The sequence below is a fragment of the Ascaphus truei genome, chromosome 4 (assembly GCF_040206685.1).
Source record: "Ascaphus truei isolate aAscTru1 chromosome 4, aAscTru1.hap1, whole genome shotgun sequence".
Classification (NCBI taxonomy): domain Eukaryota; kingdom Metazoa; phylum Chordata; class Amphibia; order Anura; family Ascaphidae; genus Ascaphus; species Ascaphus truei.
In genome coordinates, this window is record NC_134486.1 from 278,617,589 (window position 1) to 278,633,716 (window position 16,128).

The 16,128-nt window shown below is 42.3% G+C and overlaps 1 protein-coding gene across 3 annotated transcripts in view; it reads right to left on the reverse strand.

The window, feature by feature from the left end:
- ASCC3 (activating signal cointegrator 1 complex subunit 3) overlaps positions 1–9,217 on the reverse strand; it is an 806,286-nt gene extending 797,069 nt beyond the window's left edge. For 2 of the 3 annotated variants that reach the window (XM_075597525.1, XM_075597527.1), the window contains exon 1: positions 9,132–9,217. The gene's annotated coding sequence lies outside the window, so the exon portion shown is untranslated. The remainder of the gene's footprint in view (positions 1–9,131) is intronic. The other variant, XM_075597526.1, reaches the window with a different exon arrangement.
- Positions 9,218–16,128: the final 6,911 nt, after the last annotated feature.

Here is a 16,128-nt window from a genome sequence, read left to right on the forward strand (position 1 = left end):
AAATTAAAAACCATCACCATTACAAATACAATTTCTGTGACAAAAGACAAAGATGTTTCACATAAAATGCGCATGCTTGGCACACACACACACACACACACACACACACACACACACACACACACACACACACACACACACACACACACACACACTTTTTTTTTTTAAATATTCAGCACCTTGTTCAGTTTTGTCAATTCAAATGTATCCATAAAATTTATATTAAATCATTGGGCAACAAAACCACTATAAATGTATCTTACGAAAAAAACTTATAGCTATTTTTCTGCACCCCAAAACCTACAAGCAGATCTAGTATGCCTGAAGTTCTATAGAACAAAAAAATAAAATGTTAGGCTCAATTGGACAATAGGCTTAGAGAATAAAATGTTTTTGGTCAGAACAAACAAATATATATTTTTTAATAGAGTGGCAGGATTTGCACCAACCAATCCAAACATTTATTAAGTATTGTATGTATAATTTAGTGTGTAGATGCCCTGAACACAGTAGCAATAGAGATTTTAAACATATTAAGCAACATTAAAAAGCATGCACCAGTAGAAATAAACTGTATAAAGTAGTATTAACATTAATGCAAAGTTGCAAAAAACAATCAATATAGGGGTTCGGTCTGGACACACTTCTCCTTATGCTAGGGAAGAAAAAACAGGTTTGTTTGTGTTTTTGTTTATTTATTCAGAAGGAAGGGTGGGGGCCATCTTTATAATGACAGTGATATATTCTTTGTACAGCTACATGATCACTGTTATTGTGTTTAGACAGGACTCAACAGAAGGATTCAAACTTCAGCCATTTCCACCACTGAAAACAGCTGGTATGTGTCACAGAAAACCTGCAGCTCTTCTAGCAGAACAATACGCCCCCATCAGCTCTACAACTATTATCAGAAAGGAGGAGGGGAAAAGCACAGAAATGAAAGTGAAGACTGGACAGCGTGTGTCTGTGTGTGTGTGTGTGTGTGTCTGTGTGTGTGTGTGTCTGTGTGTCTGTGTGTGTGTGTGTCTGTGTGTGTGTGTGTGTGTGTCTGTGTGTGTGTGTGTGTGTCTGTGTGTGTGTGTGTCTGTGTGTGTGTGTCTGTGTGGTGTGTGTCTGTGTGGTGTGTGTCTGTGTGGTGTGTGCCTGTGTGGTGTGTGTCTGTGTGGTGTGTGCCTGTGTGGTGTGTGTCTGTGTGGTGTGTGCCTGTGTGGGTGTGTGTATGTGTATAGGGGGAAGGAACTGTGTGTGTATGTGTATGTGTATAGGGGGAAGGAAGTGTGTGTGTGTGTGTGTGTGTGTGTGTGTGTGTGTGTGTGTATGTGTGTGTATGTGTATAGGGGGAAGGAAGTGTGTGTGTGTGTGTGTGTGTGTGTGTGTGTGTATGTGTATAGGGTGAGGGAAGTGAGCGTGTGTGTGTATGTATGTGTATAGGGGGAAGGAAGTGTGTGTGAGTGTATGTGTATAGGGGGAAGGAAGTGTGTGTGTGTGTGTGTGTGTGTGTGTGTATGTATGTGTATAGGGGGAAGGAAGTGTGTGTGTGAGTGTATGTGTATAGGGGGAAGGAAGTGTGTGTGTGTGTGTGTGTGTGTGTGTGTATGTGTATAGGTGGAAGGAAGTGTGTGTGTGTATGTGTATAGGGGGAAGTGTGTGTGTGTGTGTGTGTGTGTGTGTGTATGTGTATAGGGGGAAGGAAGTGTGTGTGTGTATGTGTATGTGTATAGGGGGAAGGAAGTGTGTGTGTGTATGTGTATGTGTATAGGGGGAAGTGTGTGTGTGTGTGTGTATGGGGGGAAGGAAGTGTGTGTGTGTATGTGTATAGGGGGAAGGAAGTGTGTGTGTGAGTGTATGTGTATAGGGGAAGGAAGTGTGTGTGTGTGAGTGTATGTGTATAGGGGGAAGGAAGTGTGTATGTGTAAAGGGGGAAGTGTATGTGTGTGTGTGTGTGTGTGTGTGTGTATGTGGAGAAGGAAGTGCGTGTGTGTGTGTGTATGTGTATAGGGGGAAGGAAGTGTGTATAGGGGGAAGGAAGTGTGTGTGTGTGTGTGTATGTGTATAGGGGGAAGGAAGTGTGTATGTGTAAAGGGGGAAGTGTGTGTGTGTGTGTGTGTGTGTGTGTGTGTGTGTATGTGTATAGGGGGAAGTGTGTGTGTGTATGTGTATGGGCGGAAGGAAGTGTGTGTGTGTGTGTGTATGTGGGGAAGGAAGTGTGTGTGTGTGTGTGTATGTGTATGGGGGGAAGGAAGTGTGTATGGGGGGAAGGAAGTGTGTGTGTGTGTGTGTGTGTGTGTGTAGGGGGAAGGAAGTGTGTATGTGTATAGGGGGAAGAAAGTGTGTGTATGTGTGTATGTATACTCACAAACACAGAAATTAGAAAATCGATTTGAGAATTTTCTAACTAATGTAAAAGGGCCTTTGCTTTCTGCACTTTTTCCAAACAGAGCACCAGCACAAATAGCACATCAACAGTTATAAACAATACAGTGGGAAAAAATAAAGGCTTACCACATCACCTAATCTTTTACACAAATTATTTTAACCTTTGTTCTATTTTCCATTTTAGACATTTGCATTACCAATTAGTCCTTCCCTGGCACACACCTTACAATAACTCTGGATAAGTATGGTTTCAGGAAATGCCGCACTAGTGTGGAAGCTTGCCACAATGCCAAGGTGTCAGCAGTTATTGTGGATGCAATCTTCAAATGCGCCTTTACCTACACAGTCAATAAAGGGACATGACCTTGTTGTTAGAAGATCATCACACCCATTCTAAAGAAAACTACTCGACCTACCCTCGCTCTCCCCAACTGCTGCCCCATTTGTATTCTCCCCTTTGCTGCCAAGCTTCTGGAGCCTGTATACAAACGCTTGACTCACTTTCTCTCCTCCAAGTTGTTGCTTGACTCACAGTAATCTGGCTTCTGCACTCTGAGACAGCACAAACAGAAGTGGCCATTGACGTCCCATACTAATGCTCCTACAGCACTTCTCTGTTGCCTTCAAAAATGTTGAGCAATTTTTTTTTACACGTTTATGTGGCGATGATCTGCGTTTTAAAAGTCTTTTCTATCAAACTAGCGTACACTGTGTAACACACGCCGATCTAGGAGATCTGAAAGGATATTAAACATGCCTCATTGTTTCCCCACCTTACTCTCTCCTCCATCATGCTCTGCTCCTCTTTGTACTCTCTCATCACCTCTCTTTGTACTTGCGGCCTTAGGCGCTTATAGTGCCGGCGATGCAACGTCGCCCGAAAACAAACACTGCGCTTACAGTGCGCGCGACAGCGACATCGCGGAAACTGGAACACAGCAAAATGTGATTTTTCAAGGGCTGTAAAGTCACGTGACGGCCCTTGAACAAATCAAATTGCCGGAAACCCGCAATCCCGCCACCTGGCGAAACATAACTTTCGCCGGTGGCGACGAGTGACGTCACCCGCCGTGTCGCCATCGACAGCACTATAGGCACGGCCTTACCGTGTTGTTTTCACCTCTCTGTGCACACTACACTCCCTCCTCATCTCTGTCCTCTCCTTGCTGTCTCGACTGCCATTAAAATTTCCTTCCAAGTTTTCCTGGGTGAGTCAGGCCACTGAGACCATCACAGAGAGAGGTATTTATTGTATGTATGGACTTAACCCTGTCTAAATTAGGCTTTAATAGAAAACCTCTAGTGGTATGAGGAATCAAGCAGGGAGTGTCAATCCAGCCAAAGTCAATTAACACCTGGCTAATAATAATAATAATAATAATAAGTTCTTGTATAGCGCTACTAGTTTTACATAGCGTTTTACAGAGACATTTTGCAGGCACAGATCCCTGCCCCGTAAAACTTACAATCTATGTTTTTGGTGCCTGAGGCACAGGGAGATAAAGTGACTTGCGCCACAAGGCGCCAACACCGAGAATTGAACCAGGTTCAAACTCAGTGCCAGTCAGTATCTTTACTCACTGAGCCACTCCTCTCAGACAGGTAGAAAAGCCTCCAGCTGGGAACTAACGGAGAGACTATTCCAGGGTGCAGCGAACCCGGGAACCTGCCAGAGGCTGGCCCCTCAACGGACACCAACCCAGACTCAGAGCCTGATGCAAAGAGCCCCTGCTTACAGGTACCTCTTTAGACTTTGGGGTCATAGGTTGGTAAGAGGCCTATCCTCCCAGCCCTGCAGATAGGGACTGGGAATGTGAGGTAGCCCTTACAAAAGGGATAGGCTGTTTGTTTCTTTTGTGGTTTCTGCATTGGCAAAAAGAAGTGACGGGCTGAATAAAGCCATGGTTTAATTTCCCCCAAATCTGTCTCCCTGGTTGTACCTCTGCACATGTCTCTTACAGTATTGTTTGTATGTATGTATGTACAGGTATGGTGCAGACGTGTCCTCAGCGGTGCTTTACAAATACAGTACAGGGAATTAATATAATACAATAAGTGCAGCAACGTCAGACAATAGAAAAGGAAATCCCTGCCTGAAGTGCAGAGGCCAGTTCTTGTATTCTTCACCTCCAATTTGAAATCCACAGACACTTCATATGTGACACTTAAGATGTTACACAGGATGTGCAGTCTCATGGTCTACCCTTGGATGAGTGACAAGCTGATCAGCCCCGCCCAAACAGACAGGGAGGAAATTAGGTGCAACTTCACTGGTTATCCCTGGGTGAGTGACAGGCCATTCATCCCATCGCAGAGACATGTGCAGATTAGATATACTGAACTATGGAGGTTGCATTCTTTCTGTAGGTTTTCTCGATTTTTCCTCTTACACATTAAAATATTGTTTTCATTATATCCTTTTATTTTTGGGGTGATTTAGATTGGATTTGTGGTACTGAGTTTTCCATTATATAATAATAATTTAAATGTGCTGTATCATCATACCTTCCCGAAGTTGCCCTATAGTGTGCCGAAACACGTTGGGTTACATCACGCTGACGGAGGCGCAAGAGGTCGTTGTTTGGGAGCAAAAGCAATCAAATCCATGAAGAATGGGTAGACTCCCGGGGAAGATGGCATTAGAACTGAAATCTTGAAAGCAACTGGGGAAAAAGTAGGGAAAAAAAGCCTTGCAAAAATCTACATGCTGCTTCAACAGGAAAATTCCATAGCATTGTAGCAATGCTATAGTTATCCTCAACCATAAGAAAGGAGACAAAGACGACTTCAAGAACTATAGACCAACCAGTCTACTCCCAATCACATACAAGATTTGTTTGTTTTTTCACACACTAATCAGTTGCAGCAGTCCCTGGTCTTCACCCAGCTTCGAGCACAAGCATGATTTTGCAGTGGACACAACATAATGGACCACATCCAAGTCCTACAAAAAGTGATTTCCCAAAGTGATGGATGATCTACCCTTCAGTGTAGGATTCGTAGATTACAAAAAAAGCATTTGATTTTGTCTACAGCTCAGGAGGTTCTAAATGCAATAAGTAGACAAAGTGTTGAAGAAGTGCACATTGGTATAATGTATATCTTTATTAGTATAGCTCCATCCATGTACATAGTGCTTTACAGCTGTAATACACGTGACATAAAAGGATTAAAAGAACTTCATACATAAAAGAAGACATTAGGAAAAGTTGTTCCTGCCCTGAAGAACTTATAATCATGGCATCCATTATTTTTGAATGACATCATGAAAATGAAGATGGGATGGAGAGAATTTGGAAGAAACAAGACAGTATTTCAACGGAACCTTCCACTATGCCTCAAGAGGAACATTTTCAACCAGTGTTTTCTGCCTAGCTCAAATATGGATGTTAGACTTGGTATTGATAGATGTACAGTATACTGCGTATTACTCAAAGAGATAGTTTCTGCGTATTACTCAAATCGTAGTTCTTGGAAGATCACTGGGAAGGTCTTCATCGCAGTGGATTGACAAGGGCTGAAGATGGTACATTTAAAAGCTCACACTTCCAGGTATAAAACAAAAATGTGGCATTGCCTTCCAATGAGGGAGACACATTGATGCCCAGTTTTTAGGGAGTTGTCCTGAAAGCTTGCACTATTTTTAAACATTAGTTAGCTAAGGGTTTAGAGTTTGCCAGGGTTTTGTAAGAAATCCTATTACACATATACAGTGTTCGACAAACCTATACATTTGCTCGCCCCGGGCGAGTGGATTTAACCCCTGGGCGAGTAAATATTGGCCCAAGCAGCACACGTTTGGTACTAGGTGGCGAGTAGATTTTTTTGTGTGGCGAGTAGATTTTTTGGTGATTTGTCAACCACTGCACATATACACTAACCTTGTAAGCTACACGAGGAAGGGACTTATTTCCAAATGTTAACTTTTATGATCAAAGCACTTACTCCCATTATTTACTACATCTTGTGTTATTTTTTGCATCTATTACTGCTGTGCAGTGATATACTGTACAAATATATAAGACATGCATCCACACCATTCATACAAGATGTTAACAACTGTTATAGATATCAGTGAATAATGCGATATTTGTGAAAGAAACAATACTTTATTTTTTTTACTGTGAGCAATATGAATTCTCTTTCAACTGAAGTTTTGTGAATCTAGGTCCAAATCTTTTTAAAGAAGTTACAGTTCTGCCATTAGATATTGACCTTGAATGAAAACATGTTTGTCAGAGTTCACTCACTAGTATAGTAGCAATACTGAAAGACAATTAAAGAAACATGGCAGTAAAAATAAAAATGGTTAGGAATACCTGGAAGGAGGTGTATATGCTCTGCAATTATTCAAAGCCAAACAGATGCTGGAACTATTTTCATGTGCAACCATGGGACTTCAGAAAGGCATTTTCTGGGATAACATGTATTAATGTGGGGGGTGGAGGGGAAGAAACTACCGAGAAGCTTAGTGAGTCATTTCTCAAAGTCGATCTTCTACAAAAATGGATGCAAAAATACTGCACCACATTTATCAAACAACAAAATCCATTAGTTTCAATGTATTCCCATTGTTTTGCATTCGTTTTGAAGCCTGGAGACTTTGATAAATAGACCTTTTAGGTTTGAGGACTGCTTGGTAGGTGCACGCAAAACATTATGCTAAATACAGTTAAAGCCAAGGTCTTGTTTAATGTTCAATAAAAATTAAACAGGACCTGGTCTACAGAAGTTTTTAGAATATATATCTGCATGAATTGCTTTATAATCATACTGATAAATATTTGCAAACTCCTTTAAAAAGTAGCAGTCCACACTGATCGCTTTTTCCCCCATATTTTCTTGTTTAAAAACCCATCTTGCCCTTAGATCAGCAGTTTTTAGTTTATAAATTAGTTACCTGCAGAGACCCCTGCATCCTATGTCAAAATAAATGTGGTAAAGAAAAAAAAACCCAGAGCAGGCTGAAGACCTCCTTTAAATGTGTATTTCCACCTAGGATATGTATGGAGCAGGAGGTCTCCGGAGCTGAACCAGATTAATTTCATCCTGGGTACCCCCTTCTTGAGATACTTCCATGGCTCATGTTAGTAGCAGCTAGACATGCAATATGGCAAAACAAATTTCCGGTGACAGGGAAGCCAGTAGGAAAATGCAATGAAAATTAGGAAATGCTGGTTTCAACTGAAAGACTTCTGAGGGGATTGCTGCGTTAAGATGTGAATAAAATTAGGGAGATATCTTCACCATGAATTGATTTGCAGGAAGTATAGATGTTTTAACAAAATATTGATTAATAGATAGATGTTGGCCACTTTTTATGCAGCCCACCACATAATTGCATCTCCATCAAATGTCCCTTAAAACCTGCAATATATGTACAGTATACAACTTATTAGATCATCTTTCAAATATTTGTCACAAACTTCTTATTCAACTCTGACTGGCACCTACAAGATACATGTTAAAATAACCCTGCATCTGTTTAATGACAGAAGCCAAATTGTACTTTAGACATACCCTTCAATGTGGGATATGCTATGGAGATACTGTAGTTGCAGGTAAATAGTCACTGCTGATAATGAACACCAAGAGAAAAGGAAGGTGCAAACAAAACCACAGTTACACTAGATTAGTGATGGTGATTTAAAAAAAAAAAAAAAAAAAAAAAAAACATTTAAAAAAAGGGAGCAATAGATATTGGCAATTATAAAAAAAATAGAGAAGGACTTATTCTTACACTGACATTTTTGTTAACTGTGCCATTTAAAACAAAAGTGCTGCTCTGAATAGTGTTTATACAGCATATATAGTAAGTTCATTATCTGCAATTTACAGAGTTCAGTACAACATATGTTAAAGAACAAAAGTAAATCCCCAAGTTAATGGGGAGGAAATGGACACAGCCCTCACCTTTCTAAATATAACAGGAATGCGTATGTGTGCGCGCGCACGCACACACACACACACACACACACACACACACACACACACACACACACACACACACACACACACACACACACACACACACACACACACACTAAATATATGGTGCAAAGAGTAATCCCCTGATTTAACATAGGTGATCTGGGTTAGGTGTACATATGGTCTGTAGCACTACAGTATATCTATCCCCTTGGTGACATTTATTTCTCATGAAGTAGTTGAGAAACAATAAAGTTAAACTCGCACTAAACTTTTCTGTGCTCAGTGTAAAGTCCACATGAATAAAACACAATCTGGTTGTAGTACAGAAAGGTCAGACAGCACTAAAAGATTACTCGATAAGCAATGGTAATAAAAAATGGTGGATTCCCTATATATTAGTAGGGTCCCCAACACGCAAACAGAACACAAAAACACAACATTAATGTTGCTTATCTTTAAAAATATACATTTCTATAAAACAAGTTGCAAATTTTGTATACACACACCAGCAATATGTACAGAACTCACAATAGGCATAGTGTAATAATAACCCATTTCTATCCAGAAGAAAATAAATACTGAACACAGGGAGTTAGTGGTATATTTAACCTTCCCCCCACAAAGAGTTAATGGTGACTAATAATAAGAGGGGGGCCATATTTCGGGGACTGAGCCCTTATTGTGGCCTGTTCCCACACAAGTGCATGTGGCACTTCCCTGTCTCCCAGGTACTTCCTATAACACAGAGAAAGCCGGGGCTAGTTGTGTTTACAAACAGTAACAGGTATCAGCTTCCTCACATAGCTCTCTGCCGAGTTCAGTACCTGTAATCAGCTGCACCACTCTATTCTGTCACAGTCTCTCCCCATGAGGCAGGAAATGGCAGGAGCTGTCTGATGTCGTAGTTGGCAATGGACACGCCCCCTTCCTACGGATCCTTGAAAGGTTCTTAGGGTCGCCATAGAAACCTGATCTTAGCATCCCATGTGACCGGCGCATAGTGCTCCGTGCAGGCCTCTGTTGCTATGGAGACGTCAACAATGGCCCACAGATGAATTGCTAGTGCAGTGGAAGCACAGATCCTGTTGTGAACCATGTAAAATAAAAATAAAAATGTACAAAGACACATGTTTTGAAACTGTCAGCCATGTGAAATATAAACATATCAAAAGCTGTCACGAATGTACAAAAAACAGACTCGATCTCTTCCCAGTATATCCTATATAGAAATAATGTAAATTAACATTTTTAGGTGTTAATAAATCACACAAAAGAATAATCAAAAGTCTGAATAAGCGAACCCTGGAGTTACTATTAGAGGAGCGATCAGAATATGCCAGAGGTAACAAATCTAAATATTCCAGTGTTTGCAATTTCCAACTGTATTGAAAAGGTCAAGGTATCAAAAATGGCAAAACAAAGGTCTACTCTCTTATAGAAATCACCAAAATAAGGGCGAGGGATGTCATCTGGTAAATGATAATAACGTGTTCAGACACTTCTATTTTGTCACGCTAAAGGGTAACCATATCCCATGTCTTGCTTTGTGGAACAACTCTTATATAGATATCAATATGCAGAATATATATATATATATATATATATATATATATATATATATATATATATATATATATATATATATATTTGTTTTAGTATTTTCTCTCTCCAGGGATAAGGGGTAGTATTAGGTGTATAATAACCCTGGATTTCTTGACATATGCAAATAGTCTATGCTCTTTTAGTAATTCTTCCATGAATGATTTGCCAGTGGATAAGTATTTAATTACAATGTTCACCTTTCTTGATAGAAATGGGTTATTATTGCACTATACTGTACCTGTTGTGAGTTCTGTACATAGATATTGATTGTGTGTACAGTAGTTATTCAACAGAGAGATTGTAATTTATTTTATAAGCAAATCTAGTTTTAATAAGATAAACAAGAACAATTTTGTGTTTTTGTGTATTCTCATAGAATGCTGGGAACCATCCTATTATCTATAACGCCATCTGGTTGTGTCATATGAAGTCTGCTCCCTCCCTTTTTCACTTCAGTTATCAGTTGCAGGTTTTCATCTCCCCATCTGACAGACACTCACTACTTACCTCTCATCAACCACTGTTTCAAACACATTACATGGTTTAGGGCAACGCAGTGCCGTTAAGCGACATTACCTAGCAACAGGGAACAGTGTTGAATCGGGGACAGATGCCAGGCGTAAAGCTCCAGTACTCTGGTATTGGACCACATACACTACCATACACTATATCCATATATACTCTTCTCAGTGTTCATTAATGATCTTCCCACAGCTTGTAAGGAAGCCTCAATACACATGTATGCAGATGACACAATCCTATATGCACACAGCCATAGCCTCTCTGACCTTCAACACATACTTCAGTCTGACATTTTGAGACTCGAAAACTGGATTTCCCAAAACAAACTGTTTTTAAACACTGACAAGACTGTAACAATGGTATTTGGGACCAAGACTAAATTTGTAAAGCTTCCAGTGACTGAGCTCCTGATTAGAACCAACGCTAACACCACCCTAACACCTGTCACTAGTTTTAAATACTTGGGCTTATGGTTTGACTCCCACTTTACATTCGGGATGCACATTGATACCCTGACAACCAAGACCTATGCCAAACTAGGGGTACTTTACAGGAACAAATCCTCCCTAAGTCTCCTGGTCAGAAAGCGTATCGCACAGCAGATGCTAATGCCAATTATTGACTATGGAGACATAATATATGGCTCGGCTCCTCAAACCCACCTTAGCAAACTTGACACCCTCTACAATTCAATTTGTCGTTTTGTTCTCCAATGCAACTACAACACACACCACTGCGAAATGCTCAAAGAACTAGATTGGTCAACACTAGAGTCTAGGCGCAAAGTTCACCTTTCCTGTCTTGCCTTTAAATTCTTCATGGGCAAGCTACCCAGCTACCTGAACAAGCTGCTCACCCCTACCACTTGCAGCACTTATCACCCGAGATCAGACTCCAAAAGACTATTCATGGTCCCAAGGCTCAACAAAGTATCCGGACGTTCCTCCTTCTCCTTCCGTGCACCCCAAAACTGGAACAACCTACCAGAGACCCTCACATCCACCACCAGTTTAAGTTCTTTCAAATCTAAGGCTGTCTCACATTTTAACCTGGTCTGTAACTGTTTCATACGCTCATAATATATATTTTCTTTAACTGTGCACGCACTGTCTTGTATATAATGTATACCCTGTTCATTTATCTAACTGTACTTGTAACCATGTATTATTTGTTTTACTCTGTGCCCGGGACATACTTGAAAACGAGAGGTAACTCTCAATGTATTACTTCCTGGTAAAATATTTTATAAATAAATAAATAATAGTCAATTATTGGGATTAGCATCTGATGGGCAATGCACTTTGTTACCATTGGTCTAGGACAGGATTTATTTCTATAAAGACAACCAGTTTGGAATATATTTGGGATGCCAGTTTGTTAATGTAACAGTGTTTCCCCCCCCCCCCCCCGGGGTGTATGGTGCATATACCTGCTGGCAACAGGAGGGCTAAGTCGTCCGCTGATGGTAGTGGGGACAAAAGACCAGGCTTCTGGGGTTCATACCCCACATGTCTCTTTAGCAGTGCAGTGCCTCCAACTGTCGTAGGCTCCAGGAGCTGAAGGTGATCTCCCACGGTAGAACTTATTTCCTCTCCCCCCAGTAAAGTAACGCACCAGGCAGGAGGTATATAACAGGAATGGTTTATTGTCTTCTGTATAGCACAGTTACACGGCAGGCTCCTGCCCGATGCAGTACACTCAGCTCTCACTGAAGGATGGTCCCTGGACCGTCACTACAGGCCAAGGGCACCCGCAGCCATCCTAGCTCTTCCCCACCTCCCTAGCAGAGGTATGGTCTACACTTACTCTCCCCCGGAGGGAAGAACACAATGGATGGCCCCAATCTCAGGCTTCCTGTTGTGTGACCTGCCTTCCTCAGTGGGGGAAGGACACTCTAAATTTAGGACGGTCCTGCCAGGGGGAGGGCACCAGGTCTGGCTCATTATTGGTCATGCCCAGGACTGATGTCACTGCCTCCCACTGTAACTCAAATGTGGCTCCTCAGAGGGGGAAAACACCCTAGCAACTACTGGCAACCTTATTGTAACAGGGTTTATTGCCAGCCCAAGGGCTGAATACAGTAGTAGCCATCAGGTTACCTGGCTACATTAATAATCAAACCAAATGTTACATTGGAGTCAAGCCACATTTCCAAATATTTAAAGCTAGAAACTGAGGCAAGATTAGTGGTTCTAATCAGTAGCTCTGTCATGGGCAGCTTACGAATTTTAACCTTCATCCCAAACACCATAGTTACTGTTTTATCAGTGTTAAAAATAGTAGATGCTAATCCCAATTATTGATTATGGGACTATTGTATATGGTATAGCACTCTAAACTTCAACACCCACCATTGTGATATGTTAACTGAACTTGGTTGGCTATCCCTTGAGTCCAGACGTAATGTACATCTTTCCTGTCTCACCTCCAAGTACTTTCTGGACAAGTTGCCCAATCATTTGAGCAGGCTTCTCACCCCCACTGTATCCAGCACTTCTCAATAGTCTCAAGGTCAATAAAAAATCTGGTCCCTCTCCCTTATCGCACCAATCATCCCAGTGCTAGAACAATTTACCAGAGTCCCTCAAATCTGCTTCCTGTCTAAATTCCTTCAAGACGTTGGCTGTTTCCGATTTTACACGTTTGTAACTATAACTTCTAATATTGTCAACTTTGTTCCCAGGATATACTTGAAAATGAGAGGTAACTCACAATGTATTTTTTTTCCTGGTAACATATTTGAATAATATTTTTTTTTTAAAAGCATACTCATTACGTTATAGGTAGATATGGAGATGTGGGTGCTCAAAAAGTGTCCGGAATATATAAGTCTGTAAAATATAATACAGGCTCTGGAGTGATGCTCTATTGGGGAGTGGATATAAAGAATAGCAAAAATGACAAACCAGTCAGTTGATAATGAAGTGTCTCCTGAAGTGAACCAACAAGATGAAAAATGAATCCACTTGCAGTTAACTCATTGGAGTCAAACTAAATTAAAACTGGTGTAGCACACATAGAAAATATGAAGAATGAAGTTGGTTGCTTACCAACACCTGAGCCTCCAAGAGTCCCTAATGGCGTGTCCAGCTGCTGATAAGAAGAACCAATGCAGAGAAAAAGTAGAAACAGCAGCGCACTGCCAGAGAGTCAGGTGGTTAAAAAAGTATAAATGTATTTATTTGTTCAAATAAACATCACCCACAGGGGTAGAGTCGCCCACCTACAGTACGCGTTTCAGACCAGCGGCCCTTTAACAAGGAGTATAAAACAGTAATGCTATAGTCTAGACCCTCCTTATAAACCCAGTATACACCTAAACACAATCAAAAATTTGCGCCAAATCCGGCCCCTTGTGCGATGCAAATATGGGCGTACCCGCGTCTGCGCGCGCACCACAAGTGTGCGCACGCACGCCCGCATGTACTCCCATGGTGTCAGAGTACGCCCCCTTACATTGCCAATAGGCTGTGCCGTGCCAAGCTCCTCCCACCAGCCCGAGGCTCCCCGAGGGGAAGAGAGGAGACCCGTGCCGGGGGGCAACCTCTCACTCTCCTTCCGATCTCCCCCCCCCCCGGCTATCTGTCCCCCCTCCTCCTCTCCCCAGGGGCCACCGCTCGGCGTATAGAAAGCCCCACACTCCCATCCATAAACAAAGGCAATATGTATGGCAGCAGGTCTCCATGGTAACAACAACAATCCCCAGAAGGGGAAAAGATAAATGAAAATTTTACCAAGAATGGAGACCTGTCGTCTATATGGCACAAATAAACAATATGTGAACGAACCAAATTAATACACATAATAAAAATAAAACAAACAAAAATAAATCAATCATATACATTAGATCCAGAAAAAAACTGTAACCAGATAAAATCTATAAGGAAAGCCTCCTAAAAGTGTCCTACTTGCGTTCCAGAAAACTTTATTAGAGATTGCAAACAGAAAACAAAGGGGATTTGGGGGTAGCAGAATAAGGGGAAGGTAAAAAGACAACGCTATCCCAGGGGAGCAGTGAGGAAGGAACCACACACAATGGCTGCTACTTCACCCAGACAAGCAGGAAATAGTGCAAAGTAATACCAAGTGTCAGGGGGCCCTGGATTATGCTAAATCAGATGGGACAGATTAAGGGGTTGCTAGACAACAGGCCGAGAAGCCAACTTGGAGTTACACAGTAGCACATTTAATACTAAACAGTAACTGCAGCTAAAGGGCAAATAAAAAAACCCATACGGGGGACAGAACACTCCCAATGGGACTGTGCTGTGCTTCACAATTACAAAGTAAAAAAACAAACATTTAAGCCTTCAGATGTAGCAGGGGTTATTGCACTCGCTGGTGCTTTACAGGAAAATATTCTGTGACATTCTGTGTTATGCCATTCCAGGCATTATTGAAATCCCTGCTCTCTGATTGATTAAAATTCCGGGCATTATCCAATTAGTAATGGCCCGGCATTTTTGGCAGCTTGCCATGTTTTTCAGCCAATCAGCTTTCAATTCTCATTCAGAAAGAGTGAGATCAGCTCTTAGACAGGGGAGGTAATTGGACAGGAGGCAGCAGCAAGGCACTGACTCCTCCCCCCCCCCCTCCCCAGCCTGCAGAGAGCTCCGTGTAGAGAGGGTAGCAGAGTCGGTTTTGTTGGTGTGTTTTTGTGGGTGTAAAGGGGGCAGCAGAGCCTGTTTTGTTTGTGTGTGTCTGCTGTGTGTGTGTTTTGTGGGTGGGGGAGGGGTGCAGAGTGTTTTGTTGGTGTGTGTGTGTCTGCATTGAGTGGGTTTACAGGGGGGATGCAATGGGTGTATGGAGGGGGCTGCTGGTGTGTGTTTTGTGGATGTAGAGGTGGCAGTCTGTTTTGTTGGTTTGTGTGTGTCTCTGCAGTGTGTGTTTTGTGGGTGCAGATGCGGGGGCTGCAGTGTGTGTTTAGTTGGGGGAGGAGCGGTGTAGAGTGTTGTGTGGGTTTACAAAGGGGCTGCAGTGGGTGTAGCGGGGGGCTGCTGGGGTGTGTTTTGTGGATGTAGAGGGGGCAGCAGTGTGTGTGTGTGGGTGTAGATAGTGGAGGAGGGCTGCAGAGTGTGTTTGGTGTGTGTGTCTCCAGTTTTGTGGGTCTACAGGGGGCTGCAGTGTGTTTCTTGTGGGTGTAGCGGGGGGGAGTGGCTGCTGTGTATATGTTTTGTGGGTGTAGAGGAGAGGGGGTTGCACAGTGTATGGGGGACTGCAGAGTGTTTGTATATAGAGGGGGGGCTGCAGTGTGTGTGTGTGTGTATAGAGGGGGCTGTGTGTATGTACAGTTTCCTTTTAATGACAGGACGCCATGCGGTGTGTGTGGCCCGCGGTCTGGGACCAGACCCAGGCATATGTTATCAGAGACATTTAAAGGGACACACTCCAACGGGAGCTCCCTCAGAGGCGGACGCCTTCGTGGAAGGATTAGATAGATTGCGTCGTGGGCTCACTCTGTGGTCCAACGTATCAACTCTCTGCAGTTTGACCTGTTCTGGCCTTAGACCAGGACAGGTATTACGTGCACCAATGGCCATATACACAGTGGATAGCGCTACTCCACACATTTTGGTGGGTTTCACTCTGTGGACACCGGGTGGTTAGGTGCCCAGGGCACCTCAGTACTTTGGAGGCTCTCACCTGGGTGTGTATATATTGTGTGGGTACTGCATGTGGTACTGCTTGTGCAATTAT